The sequence below is a fragment of the Eupeodes corollae genome, chromosome 2 (genome assembly GCF_945859685.1).
Source record: "Eupeodes corollae chromosome 2, idEupCoro1.1, whole genome shotgun sequence".
NCBI lineage: Eukaryota > Metazoa > Arthropoda > Insecta > Diptera > Syrphidae > Eupeodes > Eupeodes corollae.
The window spans coordinates 148,840,367-148,853,916 of NC_079148.1; the positions used below are offsets into that span (position 1 = coordinate 148,840,367).

The 13,550-nt window shown below is 33.5% G+C and overlaps 1 protein-coding gene across 1 annotated transcript in view; it reads left to right on the top strand.

Moving 5' to 3' along the window:
* Positions 1 to 13,550, top strand: part of LOC129945291 (glucose transporter type 1) — a 129,456-nt gene that overhangs the window by 24,585 nt on the left and 91,321 nt on the right. The window lies entirely within an intron of this gene.

Consider the following 13,550-nt stretch of genomic DNA (forward strand, 5'->3'; position numbering starts at 1 on the left):
TCTCCACTTATGTGCAACACACTGCACATTGCACATCCTTGGAAATGTTTTCTTTATGTCTCTCAAACACTCAAAGGATCCTCTTGTCTACGTGTTTAACGATGACGACGATGATGATGATAATGCACATTTATTTACATTGCAAATAATTATTTTGTTGGTGATTTTAACAATTGTATGTGTATTTCACTTCTTGTAATATTGAGGCATGCATTTTGTTAAGGTTTTGTTGAGGAGCACAGAATTCCAAGGAAAGCCACGACTATTCTGCATGAGAGCGAACATAAAGGACTTGCTGACATCAAAAGCATCAAAACTACCACTTTAACCAAAGGTAAAGGGAAGGAGGTTAGATAGTTGTTAACTCTGAGTTGGAGGAGCAAAGCGAAGAAAACAAAACCTCAACCTCAGGCTTCAGTATTCTAAAACTGAAGAGACGCACAAACTATACCATATCCACACACAAAAGGAAGTTCAACTTCTGTCGGAATGAAACAATGAAACAGTTTACAGAAACAGAAACAGGAGCAGGATATTCTATTCCCATACTGTACTGCAAGCAAGTCCTTGTTGCATGCATCATCACTGATGGTATTTGCCTATGCATGGGAAGGAAGGGAAGGATTGCGATGTTTGTATTCTGAATAACAGGTATTCCTTAAATGGAATGAAAATAGAAAGGTCCCGTCCCTTCGGTCTTTCGTCCTTTTTGGTCTTTCGTCCTTTTTTTCTTCTTGTTTTTGAGGTTAATGTTTGCCGCACTTAATCGAATTTCAAATGAGAACATTTGTATTGGGCGAATATACACAATCTCCAACGATTGGAGCGTATCGTAAATAGAGCCTAGTCGAATCGATTCGAGTCGAGTCTGCTCAAGTTGAGTTGAATCGAAGCAGATTACAAGAATTTTGTGGTATGTCCTTCACAACGACGACAACGACTTTCAGTACTCTCCATGCTACGTGCTTCTGTATTCGTGCACACGCAAAGCAAAGAGTATATCCTTAATGATTTTGTGGTGATGAGGAAGAAAGTTACGCTTTTACTCGTAGGTAGGTTAGGTAAGGTATAAACTCGTAAAAACGTAAGAGGCTTTTTTGTGGGTAAGGATTGTATGGAAGCATATTTTGATTATAAAAGGCATCGTATTGAATTTGAAAACTGAATCTTTTTGAAATTCAGATAAGAAGAAAATCAATTGAACATAATTTACCGTAAAGTTTATTGATTGCAATAAAACTTTGTTTGTTGAAACATAAAAAGGGGTAAATGTATAGGCTATAGGCATAGGCATGAAATCTGAAGAATCTTTTGGCCACAACTCGCTTAAGATAGTTACAGGAAGTTATGAGTTTTTGAAGTTCTGATTTATGATGGGTTTGTGGATTGACTTTACGGTATTCAAGAATCCTTCACAATCTTGGAAGCAATTTGAGAAGTTTGAAAATCATTGATTTTATCAATGTTGCCTGATGACGTAATAGGTGAAATCTACATGCCGTAAAATCCCGGAAATGCTTTTAGATGAGTTTTTCTATTTTTTAAACAATAGAAATTACTTATAATGAGGTTTATTGAGATTGAAACAGATTAAAACATTAAGTTAAGTTAAGGTGATAAAGCAGAAGAAGTAGATTAAAACATTAAGATATGTGCCCTTAAGTTAAGATAAAGCAACAACATTGAAAAGTCACTTTTTGATAATAAATAGGACGTACATTTGTTGATTAATGTCTTAAAATTATTCTCCATGGTTAAAACGTAGTCTTGAAAAAGAGTCAAACTGTAGAAAGGTTTTGGCACGTTATCAATATATTTCCGATGTATGATGTTGGCCTTGCTATGAAATTTTGTTTACTTGTGAACCTAAGAAATAAGTCGGTCAGCTCCAGAAATTGATTTTATAGTTTAGAAAACCAGAATTTTGTTTGTCAGAAATATTGATAATTATGCCTGAGAGGAGTTGACAGAATCCAAAAGAAAAAGAAGGTCAGACAATTTAGAGGAAGAAAAGAAAGAAAATTAGAAATTTCGTCAGAAATATTGTGTCTTTTTTAATAGAAATTTTTCTGGCTTTTGATTCAAGGAAAATTTTAGCTTAATTCCGTGTGACGTAATTTTGTTTATGTGAAGAGTTTTTGGATTTTGATCAAATGAAAATTTCGGGGTAATTTCGGCTGGCGGAATTTCCGGGAGTCTTTTGACCTAATCGCTAAATTTTTTGAATTCTTATTGTAAGTTATGATAATCAGTCTTTATTTTTTGAAAATTTAAATATTTTTTGACATTAAAAGGTCTCCATAATAGAAATTCATAGTTTTTGATCAAGTGTCAATGTTTCTGATACCTTTTATTTGTCAGAGTTATTTCAAGAACTCGAAAAGTAATCGATTTCAAATAAATTTTATTTACAAACTACTGAAAGGGCTTTAAAAAAACTCTAGCAATTTAGAAAAATGCTAACTTTGGTTGAATATTCAGCAGTAATATAAGTTTACCCCAAACAATCTTTCACGCTTGAATTTTTTTAACACAGATTTTAAAAATCACTCAGGAATTTCGTCCAAAAAAAAACAAGCAAGTTCGAAAAATTTGCTTGTTCAGAAAATGGTGAATAAAATCTGAATCTACTGTTTTTCTTGAACACAAACAAAGGTTAGCATAAATAAGTTTTTGCAAGTTCTGTTAAGGATATGGCGAGTGATGATACGACCGTCAAATAACTCTAATCCTTCTTCAATACATTTCTTTCGTAATAAAAACTCTTTGGGTAAACGGATATAAAAGTTTTAAAACATGATGTTTATTCGTGTTTGTCCCATAATCGAACATAACTATTTGAATTTTAATTTTAACAATCGTTGTTGATACTCTGATCACTACATTTGTTTTTCGAAAAAAAATTAAATTCACTAAGAAAGTATTTTAAGAAAAAAAAATACTTTAACTTTTGTTTCCAATCCATTCACAAACATAGTGTGGATACTGCCTTAAATGTTCCAAAATGTATTCAATTTACAAATTCGAATGTGTTGAAATAATAAGCTTCCTTCATTTCAATATGAGCATTTAAAGCAAACATTTCAGATGTACCACAGTGCAGTTCTATGGGGCCACATCTGTTTTCTCAGCCAATTATTCCTGTCAAGTTTTGAAAAAGAAAGAACTGTGTTTGATCCAATATGCATGATAAAGATTTGTTTAAAGGTTTTTAAGTAGAAAGAGATATCAGGACAGTTTGAAAAATAATTGTATTCATCTTTTTTTTTGAGTTGTTGTTCTACTGTAATAAAAAAAAGATTCTTTTTAAGAATGGGCTAGGATGCATAAATTAAAATTTTTATCAAAATTCAGCTTTGAGCGAATTTTGTCTCATTTGCCTGTATCAACAATATTTTGAGCAAGGGCAACCATTCTGCACTACAGAACAGAAATTTCAACTAAGTTAATAGTTCAAGTACTTCTGAGGGCAGTCATGTGACTCACATCTTTTTTCTCAATCGATTATTTTTAATGTAGGATTAAGTACTTTAAGCAGAAATTAAGCAAAAGGAAACATTCAGCACTGAAATTCTAACATTTTAAGAAAATATTTTAAGTGTACCTGAAGGCTGCTATATTGGTCCACTACTTTTTCCATTTTCATTTATTTGTTCTGTTAAGAACATTATAAGCAGACATTTGGACGAAACATTTCATGCATGTGTCATTCAAAGAAACTTATAACAATGAGAGATATTTAAATTTTTCGATTTTGGAAGAACTGTTTCTCAGAAACATACAAAGCAGTAGTCTTGAGGCCCAACTATAATAGGCATAAGCAAACATAAGCTTACGTCAAAAACCCAACGAAAATTCAATTAAGTTTATGAAATTACTGCGGATAGCCATAATGCAATTTTGCTCACGTATCTACATGTTAAATTTTACTTATGTGGCGAGCGACTGGGATCGCTCTTGCTTAAGTTTGCTTAACGAAACTGAGAAAAATTGAACGAACCGTATTGAGATTCTTTGTATTCACACGTTTACTTTTGCGCGGATATGCTAGTTTATGCCTATTTTAGTTGGGCCTTTAATCTCTTCTCGTTCTTGGAAATATGAGTGTGAAAGAAGTATCCTGATCTTACGGAGACAAACACATACATCTCTTTAAAAACGAAACGCTCAATTTCTAGCAAACTTGGAAACGTTAAAGAATATCAAAATTATCATTTCGAGGAAACACCGGTCCGTTTTACAATAATTGCCAATGGCTAGTTAAAAAGTCAAACTTGTATGAATTTTACTAAAAATCTCACAAAATCACACAAAATCAGAATAAACAATTTTAAGGCTAAATCATAAATAAAATAGAAATGAAAAATTTGTCTGAAAACAAAAATACTAAAATTTATTTGAAGAATTAAGTTTTAGAGACAAAAAAAGGTTAAAAATCTCGATTTAAGTTTGCATTTACATTGCCTCCAGCTTTTATAAAATGTGAAGTTTACACTTTTTTTAACAACGGAAACGGCTTTAACTTTACAACACATCCATCATTTTCCTTAGGCTGTGATATTCCATATCCGGTTCACTATAAGCATCGAATATTAATAAAAATAAAGCTCTAGATATGCTTTTACCTATGTACAATCTATAGATACTTATACTATGCTTTTGCAGAGAGTAACAAGGTACCTACCTGCATACATCTCAAGCCCTTTTTTTACCTGCGAACAAAACAAAAAATCACAACAAAACGAACAAAAATAAATGAAATCCCACTTCGTAAATTTTATTTGCCTCGGCAATTTTATTTTTTAATCAAAATGTCCAATAATCTCTTTCAACCAACAAAAATATAAATTCAAAAAAAAATTAATCAAAATCCGTTTAAAAGTTAAAACAAAACTAAAAAAAAACGGAAATACTGAAAAAGAAAATATTTTTAATTGAATTACGGATTATTGACAATAATTCCATTTGGCCATTTACAATAAATCTGAAAAAAACATCTAAGCTCTTTGAGTGCACCACATTTTTTGGTAAAAGTCCTCGTTCGTAATACACTCCATCAAAATATCAAAACGGTGGCGGTGGTTGTGGCGCTGCGGTCAGCGCGGCGGCTTCAACATCATCATTTCGCTGAAATCATTTTAAGGAATTAAGTATATTTCATTCGAATAAAAATTGTTCCTACCTGGTCCAAATATCCTTGTTTTCGTAAAAAAATGCCTTCAATCGATGGTCTTTCAAAAAAAGGACGATTCGAAAGCGGAAAAAAAGTTAAGAAAATTGCGTCGTCTAACCAACCATCAGAAGACTCATTAGAAAAGCTTTGACTACCATTTACTTTTGATAAGAGGACAATTTTTAGGGAGAGAGATAGAAAGTGTAGTCAAACAACCATTCAAAAGTTATTCCTCCATCCATTCAGAAGGGATATCCTTTTCCCATATTCTATCCTTTCCCTCACTGTTCCTATGTATAGGAAAAGGATGCACATCCATTTTGTGCCATTAATCCCTTTATGAGTGTCCGTCCGCATTGAACTTAGGTTTGGGTGCAGTGCTGTGTGTTTTTAGTCAGCAGAAGCAGCTATAGAAGCCCAACAGCCATTATGTCCAGTCCATCTCTGATGTGTGTGTTCCTGGTTCCTGTTCATGTTCATGTTCATAGAATTCTTCTCCAGGACTAAGATGAGGTAGTTATGCGAGTATACGGGGACATAAGATATATATTAACTTGCCTGTCTGACGATGCGATTCGATGCGATGCCATGGAAGCCTTTTAATGGCTGTTTGGCTGAATGTGCATCCCTGTGCACAATATTCTAAAGAGCACACATTTTACTGCGGAAGTTCCAGTTTGATATTCTATTGAATTTTGCCGGAAGTGCACAAGTTCATTGACGATGAAGCAGATGATATTCCTGATGATGCAGATGATGATGACAAGAACAGTTGAATGGGTTTTTGCTGTTAAAATTTAACATTTCATCATCATTATTATCAGGAGATAAGGATGAAGAATCCCATATGTCCAGGTCCACCGTATTCACATATCCTTTTTGAAACTAAGCTCTGAATAGCTCTGTGTGTGTGTTTTGTGTATGAATAACTAAAACTTTGGTTTTAAAATTTAGCTGATCAATTTTTTCTCCATAGTAGTCGTTCGGTCGTCGTCGCTCGTCTTCTTTGTTTATGGCAATTGGCTTGGCGCAAAGACGATAAGTCTAAAAACATCATAAAAGCCAAACAATAGAAAGACGAATATTATGATTTTATGATGATGATGCTGATGCCGATGCCATGCCGCAGTGAAAACATGTTACTTTGTTTGAATTTCCAGGAAGGAAATGATATTTGCATATTGTACATACGAGTATCTCAAGTCATGAATTTTTGTTAGGGAATGGCTTCTGCTTCGAAGATAGAGGAAAGAGAATTTTATGTTCATGATGTTATGGAAAAACCATTTCTGCGATAGAATTTTCTCAACTTGGTACAAAATTCAAAATTTCTTTAGGAAATCAAAAATAAGCTTTCAATATTTCTGCAAAATAAGAATATTGCACAATCTTTGAATGGAAGGTAGAATTTTCTGACGATAAAATGGTTTTGAAAGAAATGTGACAATATCGTTAGTGTTTATGGAATTTTTGAAGTCCAAATTCCAATTTTTGGGATATTCAAAAATTAAGAAAATTGAGACGATATCCTGCAAAATTAGTTATTAACTTCAAAAGAGTTGAATTTTGGTAGAGAAATTTATTCGTCGTACTTAACACTTCCTAAAAAGTCCTCATATTTTGAAACAGAATACAAAAATTTGATGGAGAGGAATAAATGTGTATGAAGTAAAGTTTTTTGAAAATTACTCGAAAAGTCTACATAGATTTTTGAAAAAAAAGTTCACAGAAGCATGATTTTTTCTTGTACAATTCGATACTTTTTCGGAAAAACAGTATTAAACGTTAAAGTATATAGAATTTACTTACTTAAGGTACTAAGGTGGCACTACAGTTCTTTGTGAACTATAGAGCCACACCCAACAATCTTCTAGCTAGATGTCTCCAGCTGCACACTCCAAGTTGAGGTGGATCCACGGTCTTCATCTACTTTCCGAGCCGGAGCATTGGTTTCAATGCGCTCTCTTTATTACTCAAAACTTTCTTAGCCCAAACAAAAAGCGGTTAACAAGACTAATTCTTCCTTTGATCTCAGCGATCGTGTTGTTTTCTGTGTTCACAGAGGAGCCTAGGTAGACAAAGTCCTGAACTACATAAAATGTAGGTCTGTCGATGGTGACGTATTCAAAAAATTATCTGAGAATAATTTAAAGACAATGCAATTATCTATAAAGTGATGTAGCAATAAGTTCTTAACTTAATCTCTTTCTCTGATATCTCAAATAACTTTGGTTTGTTTTTGAATAATGCTTTTGAATAAGCTCTTTATCATAAACTAGCTATCCCATGGTGTTACTCGCATACTTTATTTTGGAACAAATTTAGATAGCATTTAAAAGGTTATAGTGGGCTATCTTCAAATGATAGACATAGCTGTAGTAGACTTTTGTTTACAAACTATTAATGAAAAACAATTCTGAATTACATTATTTTAGCAAAACTTTAACAATTTCTGCCACGCAAGGAGTAGAAACTCTCAAGCTCTCTCTCTTTATTGGTGCTCTGCTTCTGCCAATTTTAGCGTGATATTATAACGAAACGTCTACTCAATAAATGATCTATTTAATACTGAAAGAATTTCTTAAATCGAACATGTGGTTAGTGAGATTAGGAGGTTCAAACAAACGAACAAACACATAAACAAACAAAGAAACAAAAAAAATATTCGAGTATTTTTCAGAAAAGTAAAGAAAATACGTTTGGCAAGTACTGGCATACCAATCGCTACTTGTAAACTGTTGCTAATACAAGACGCAATAAGGAGGGCAGGCACCAGGTGGAACAACATAACAACGTGTCAGGTCACAAATAACATCTGGCCAACAATGGAATGCTTACAGATCGCATATAAGCTCGATAATAGAAAAGCACGCCACGTGACTAGACGTATTCTCAAATGACTTTTGCAGAAGCTATATGGACGAGGAAGAGGAGGGAACAGTTCTTCATCTTCTCTGTACATGCCCTGCTCTGGCTCGAAAACTCAAGAACTACCTAGGACACTTCTTCTTTAACTATCTAAATCATATCAGCATAATCAGCCTCTCACGTTTCGTTAGAGACTCAAACTGGTTCCATTGAGTTTTGGAGGAAGCCTCAAGATTCATGTGGTATCACAATGGGCCATTAAACTAGCCTAAGTGTGTCCGTTTCCATCTTGGACAGTCACTTTAACCCAACCTAACCTAACATAATAACTAAGTTGCCTCGCAACTTTAATTTTTGTCAGTAGGCAAAAAAGAATGAGTCAACTATTTGCTATTATTTAAAATCTAAAAATTATCACCTTCTTTTTTATAAAATGGCTTGAATTTAAACTAACTTAAGCTTAAGAACCGTCAAAGTTAAAACGTCAATAATGGAGACTTACATATGTGAATTTCATTTCTTTAATTTATTTTTGGAAATATGTTTTTACAATGAGCCAAACGTCCGACGAATTTGTGTTTGTTGCTTAGGAAATATGAATTCAAAGAAAATACGTCCACATTTTTTTGTAAATTCTAAAGCCCGTTTGCTGATACTAGTCATAGCTATTTAAGTTCTTAATAAGTAGCTATGTTCTACTTAATAGTTTGCACGGAACTTAAAGTTCGTCATAAATGGCACTAAGTGGAACTTATTTTATGGGGAAGAAATAGTAGAGCATAAAGTCCTTAAGTTGAACTTATTAAATTTATATGGTTATGTCCTGATGACGTTTTAATTCAATAAATTTTGATCACAAAACTTATTTTTGATTTGAGTAACACTAAAAAATATGAATTTGGAGTTTATAGATATTGAGGTTCTCGAATTGATTAAAGATAAAACTTCTCGTCAAATTTAAGATAGGAATATAATTTTATTTGGTTCCGATCAACTGGCCTTTTACAAAAGCTTTCGACTAACCAAAAATATGACAAATTGATAACAAGCTGGAACGGGCATATAACAGATTTTATACAATATTCTTGCAACAAAAATCAATAGAGTTTGCATATTTTTAATCTTTTTGGGTCTTGTAATGAACCTGGCAGATTGGTCTAAAAATTGATCTGTAATTTTAGGACTAGGCAATGTTGAATTAACCAATCTGCACATTCTAAAACCGTCAGTTTTGATCTAAGATCTTGGTAACTTCGTATTTTTTTATCAGCCGTATTGTTAGATAATATTTGAAAACTTGTACTTTGTATTCTTTTCACAAATCAAAACATCACATTCTATTCAATGAAATTTTATGAAGGTATACATTGACGTCTGTTTGGCATTTCGTAATGAAACGAAGTTGTTTCAATCTATGTGGAACTTAGTTAAGTACATTTTAAATATTTTCTGACAACCAAAAAAAAAAAAAGGTGCAATTAAAATACAAGATGTCCTTAGTTGCGATACACATTTAAAATGGGCCTAAATCTCACAAAGTTTTAAATTAAAATTTTACTAAATAAATGATTTATAACTCTAATGTCATTAAACCGCGTTGAAAGAGTAAGAATTTTGAACTCAGGTGTCTAGTTTGCTTAGATAGATGTGGGAGTCATATGTGCCTAAATTCAAGTTAAACAACTTAATATTGAAAAATTCAGCAAAAATGACTTTTTTTCATCATTTCCTTGCAGCACAATCCACTTCCGTTTCTACAATCCATTATATTTGTTCATAGCCAAAATCTATGAATCTTTAGTTCACCAAAAAAAACATCAATCTTATCAAAAAAAATAATCGTTTAAAACGAACAATTTCTTATCGTAAACACGTTTGCTATAGCTTCAGCTCCTAAAAAACATATAAGAAGGCATACTCTTATACCTATCCTCTATAAATAAAGAAACATCTTATGCCTTATTTATCCTTTTATTTTTTCATACAAAAACCCCAGCTCCATACACGAAAACTTAAGTGCTGTATATATGGTTGTGTAATGTGTAATGTGGTGTACCTATATAAGGCGCAAAACGGGGTCAATAATATCATTACATTCTATCGAATTGTTGTTTCATTCAAATTCAAAATTTGCCGCGATCCTTCCTGGGCCCATTGGCATAACAATGAGACAGGATATACTCTATACCCTTTCCCTAAGCTCAAAAAGATCCACTTCACAGAATCGATAGAGAGACGCAGGATTTAGTGGATACATGTGTACCGCCACCGACGAGCGACGCCTCAGTTTACTAGTGAACCATCAGAGCCTACATACATAACATAGGTACATAAAAAAGGACTTGTCGTTGAATATAAAAATGAAAACAGAAAAGAAAACAAAACCATAATGAACCAGTGGCGTTTGTCTATGAATAAAAAATTAGCGTACAAGGGTTAAAATCCGGGTTCATGGAAGCCAAAGCCATCTCCATCTCCATCGCCTTCACCATCGCCATCGCGTCGTGCATTATCTAAAAACCGTTGTAAAAGGACACACCACACAAAAATACTTAAAACCCATGTCCCATAATGTTTTGTGTTCATGTTTCCGGTACAAAAAAGGATGAATATAAACGAAAAAAAAAGGACGAAACATAAATTGTCAGTTTGACTATATACACTCCACTCCACTTCCACTTCCACTATAATATTATATCCTTACAAACAAACAAACAAACATACGAGTAAATGTATGGCCTAGGATGTTTTTATCTCTCACTTTCTGGATAAGGAACTGTGTAGCTTTTCATGGACACCCACCATCAGTAGGTACAGTAGGTACACCAACACCAACACCACCACCATGTTTATCTCTCTAGCTCATGGCTTGGTTTGGCTTGACTTGGTTTGGCTTGGCTCATGGCTTAAATGTGATGCGATGTGGATTGGCGATGTTTGAAGAAGACAGTCTGTAGGAGAAAAATAAAAGTTCCTGCTAAACGCATACAAGACGAACCACGAGTTTTCTATGACGAGGACGAAGACCAAAACAGGACGACCCACAACCAGAACCAATGTCTATGACATCGTTGACGTTGACGACGATGACGAGCAACGACGACGTTGAGCGACGCACGGTCCTTAACCCTTGCCTGTTGTATGACGAGATGATGGTTCAGTTCAGATCAGTTGTATGACTTGAAAGAAATCTAAATATTTGCTCAAGTTGTTTTGAGGTTGGAATTTTTGTTCTTCGTGTTTGCTTGGTGGACGTGGATGCATGAAACGCGAAAAGGGGTGTTCAGGGGGTGGGAGAAGCAAAATGACATCTAAGATAGGAAAATACAAGATTTTTCTTTCTTTTTTTGTGTTGTATGGTTTCGGTTTTCTTTTATTTTTCTTGCTTTTCTCAGTTGTTTTTTCTGTGTTAACGTTTGACAGGTCTACTTGTATCTTGTAGCCGCAATGTTGACAAATGTGTTCAGGCTGCGGCGGCAGGGGTTAAAAAATTCCCTTGAAGAATTCGAAATAACTTTATTATCGTTGGTTTAATCTTATAAGCATCACAAGGACCAAAATGGTCCTATAACTCTATAAAGCTTTAGCGAAAGTTACAAAAACAAAATTAAAGGAAAGGGGTTGGTTGGAGTCTAAAGGAAGAAAAGGTTTGCTGATTTTTTTTGATTAGATGTTTGAGAAAACAAAAATAAGGAATGAGATTTATTGAATTGTATATCATCGATGTTTTTCCAACCACCAACCCCCGTTTTCTTAGTGTCGTATGCTTCGTCGACGATTTTAGTTGCTTTCATGGTTTTATCTCTTTTTTTCAAAAACCGCGTGATTAATGAGAAAAAGTAAAAACTTAATAGAACAGATGGTGACATTTAAAAATGTTGTCGGTATTCTTTTGGAGATAAAAAAGTCAAGAAATTTCCTTAATATAGAAGAAAAAATAACTCATTACTATATCGAAAGTTTTTTTAATTCACAGTGGTTTGATTATAAATGGGAGAGAATTGATTTGAGGCTTGAACTTTTTTTTCAAACGCTGAAATTTCAATCTAGCAGAAAAATATCAAAACTTTGTCAGCAAGTGCGAACAATTTTTCCATTAACTTTGTTTAACCACGTTTTAAATTTACTTAAAAGTTCTGCTGAATATTTGTGCAGTTGAGCTTTTACTGCACAATTAGCTTATCAACTAGGGAGTTCTTACATTCACTTAAGTAAGTCAGGAGAATAATTATTTTTTACTTCGGTGTAATGTTGGGAAAGATTGTAAGATATTCTGGATTAAGAGAATAATGGTCTAAATTCAAACACAACGTTAAGGTAATTTTATGAAATTTTACATTATTAATACGCATAATTTCGGCATCAATTACTTCTAGAATTAAATCCTTGAGTTCTTGTAAAGATCAACCCAAAATCTAAGTTCAGATTTTAAACGAGAACACTAGTGAACCCAAAACTTATTTTTTAAATCATGAAAGCATTAAATTCAAGACTTTTCAAAACGTTCCTATAGAGTTAATTTAAAACTCCTAAGTATTGGGTAGTAGCCGTGGCATGGTGGTTATTGCGATGGATTGTCATGAGAGAAGTCTTGGGTTTGATCCCTACCTATGCCACCTAAAGTTTTTTTTCACGGGTACTGCCTATTGCGAGGAATTGAAAAATTCTCCAAGAGTAATTCTTGTCATGAAAAGTGCTTTCTCAAACTTGCCGTTCGGATTTGGCTTAAAATTGTAGGTCAATTCCATCCCTGACAACAGTACTCGCACACAGGAATGGTTGAGAGTTGTCAGTCACTAGGCCCTAGTTCTCAAACCGACTGTTGCGCCACCTAATTTATTTATTATAAGTATTGGGAATTTAGGAGCTTAAAGACTAGAAACTGGAAGACGAACATTTTTACTTAATTTTTTTTTTTAAATTTCTCGTTAAAAACAGTTGTGTGTTTTGCTTTAGCTTTAAAACGCCTTTTTTACTGTCTTTAAAATTTTCAAGGCTTAAAAGCTTGAGAATCGAATTCAGAACAACTTAATTCTTTAAAATATAGTGTCGTATTATTTGTATGGCAGAAATCAATACTTAATTTTTCCGACTAGTATAATCATTACCCGAAAAAATGCATCAGCCCCATTTTCGAATATGTAAAGTCCAACTATCATCGCCATTCCAAAGAATGCACCATTCAGTGACACGTTGGCAATGGAAAGGTTTTTCCACAACCATTCTTGTATTTTGATACCCGAAATGGCACAATTCTGCTGAAAAACAAAGCACCCAAGGTAAAAAAAGCGGTCTTATCAGTGAAGATGATTTTCTTGATGAAATTCCGTATCATTTTAATGCACTTCACTCTAATAATTGATCTTCAAAAAAAAGTCTTTATGAAAAATACGGCGAAATTTACGAGGAATCAACAAACTTAATAACGCGACAACCTCCACCAGTTCTTCTATTTTATTCTGGGAGAAAAAAGTGCTTCAACTTTAAAGTACTTAAATTTTGAGAAATG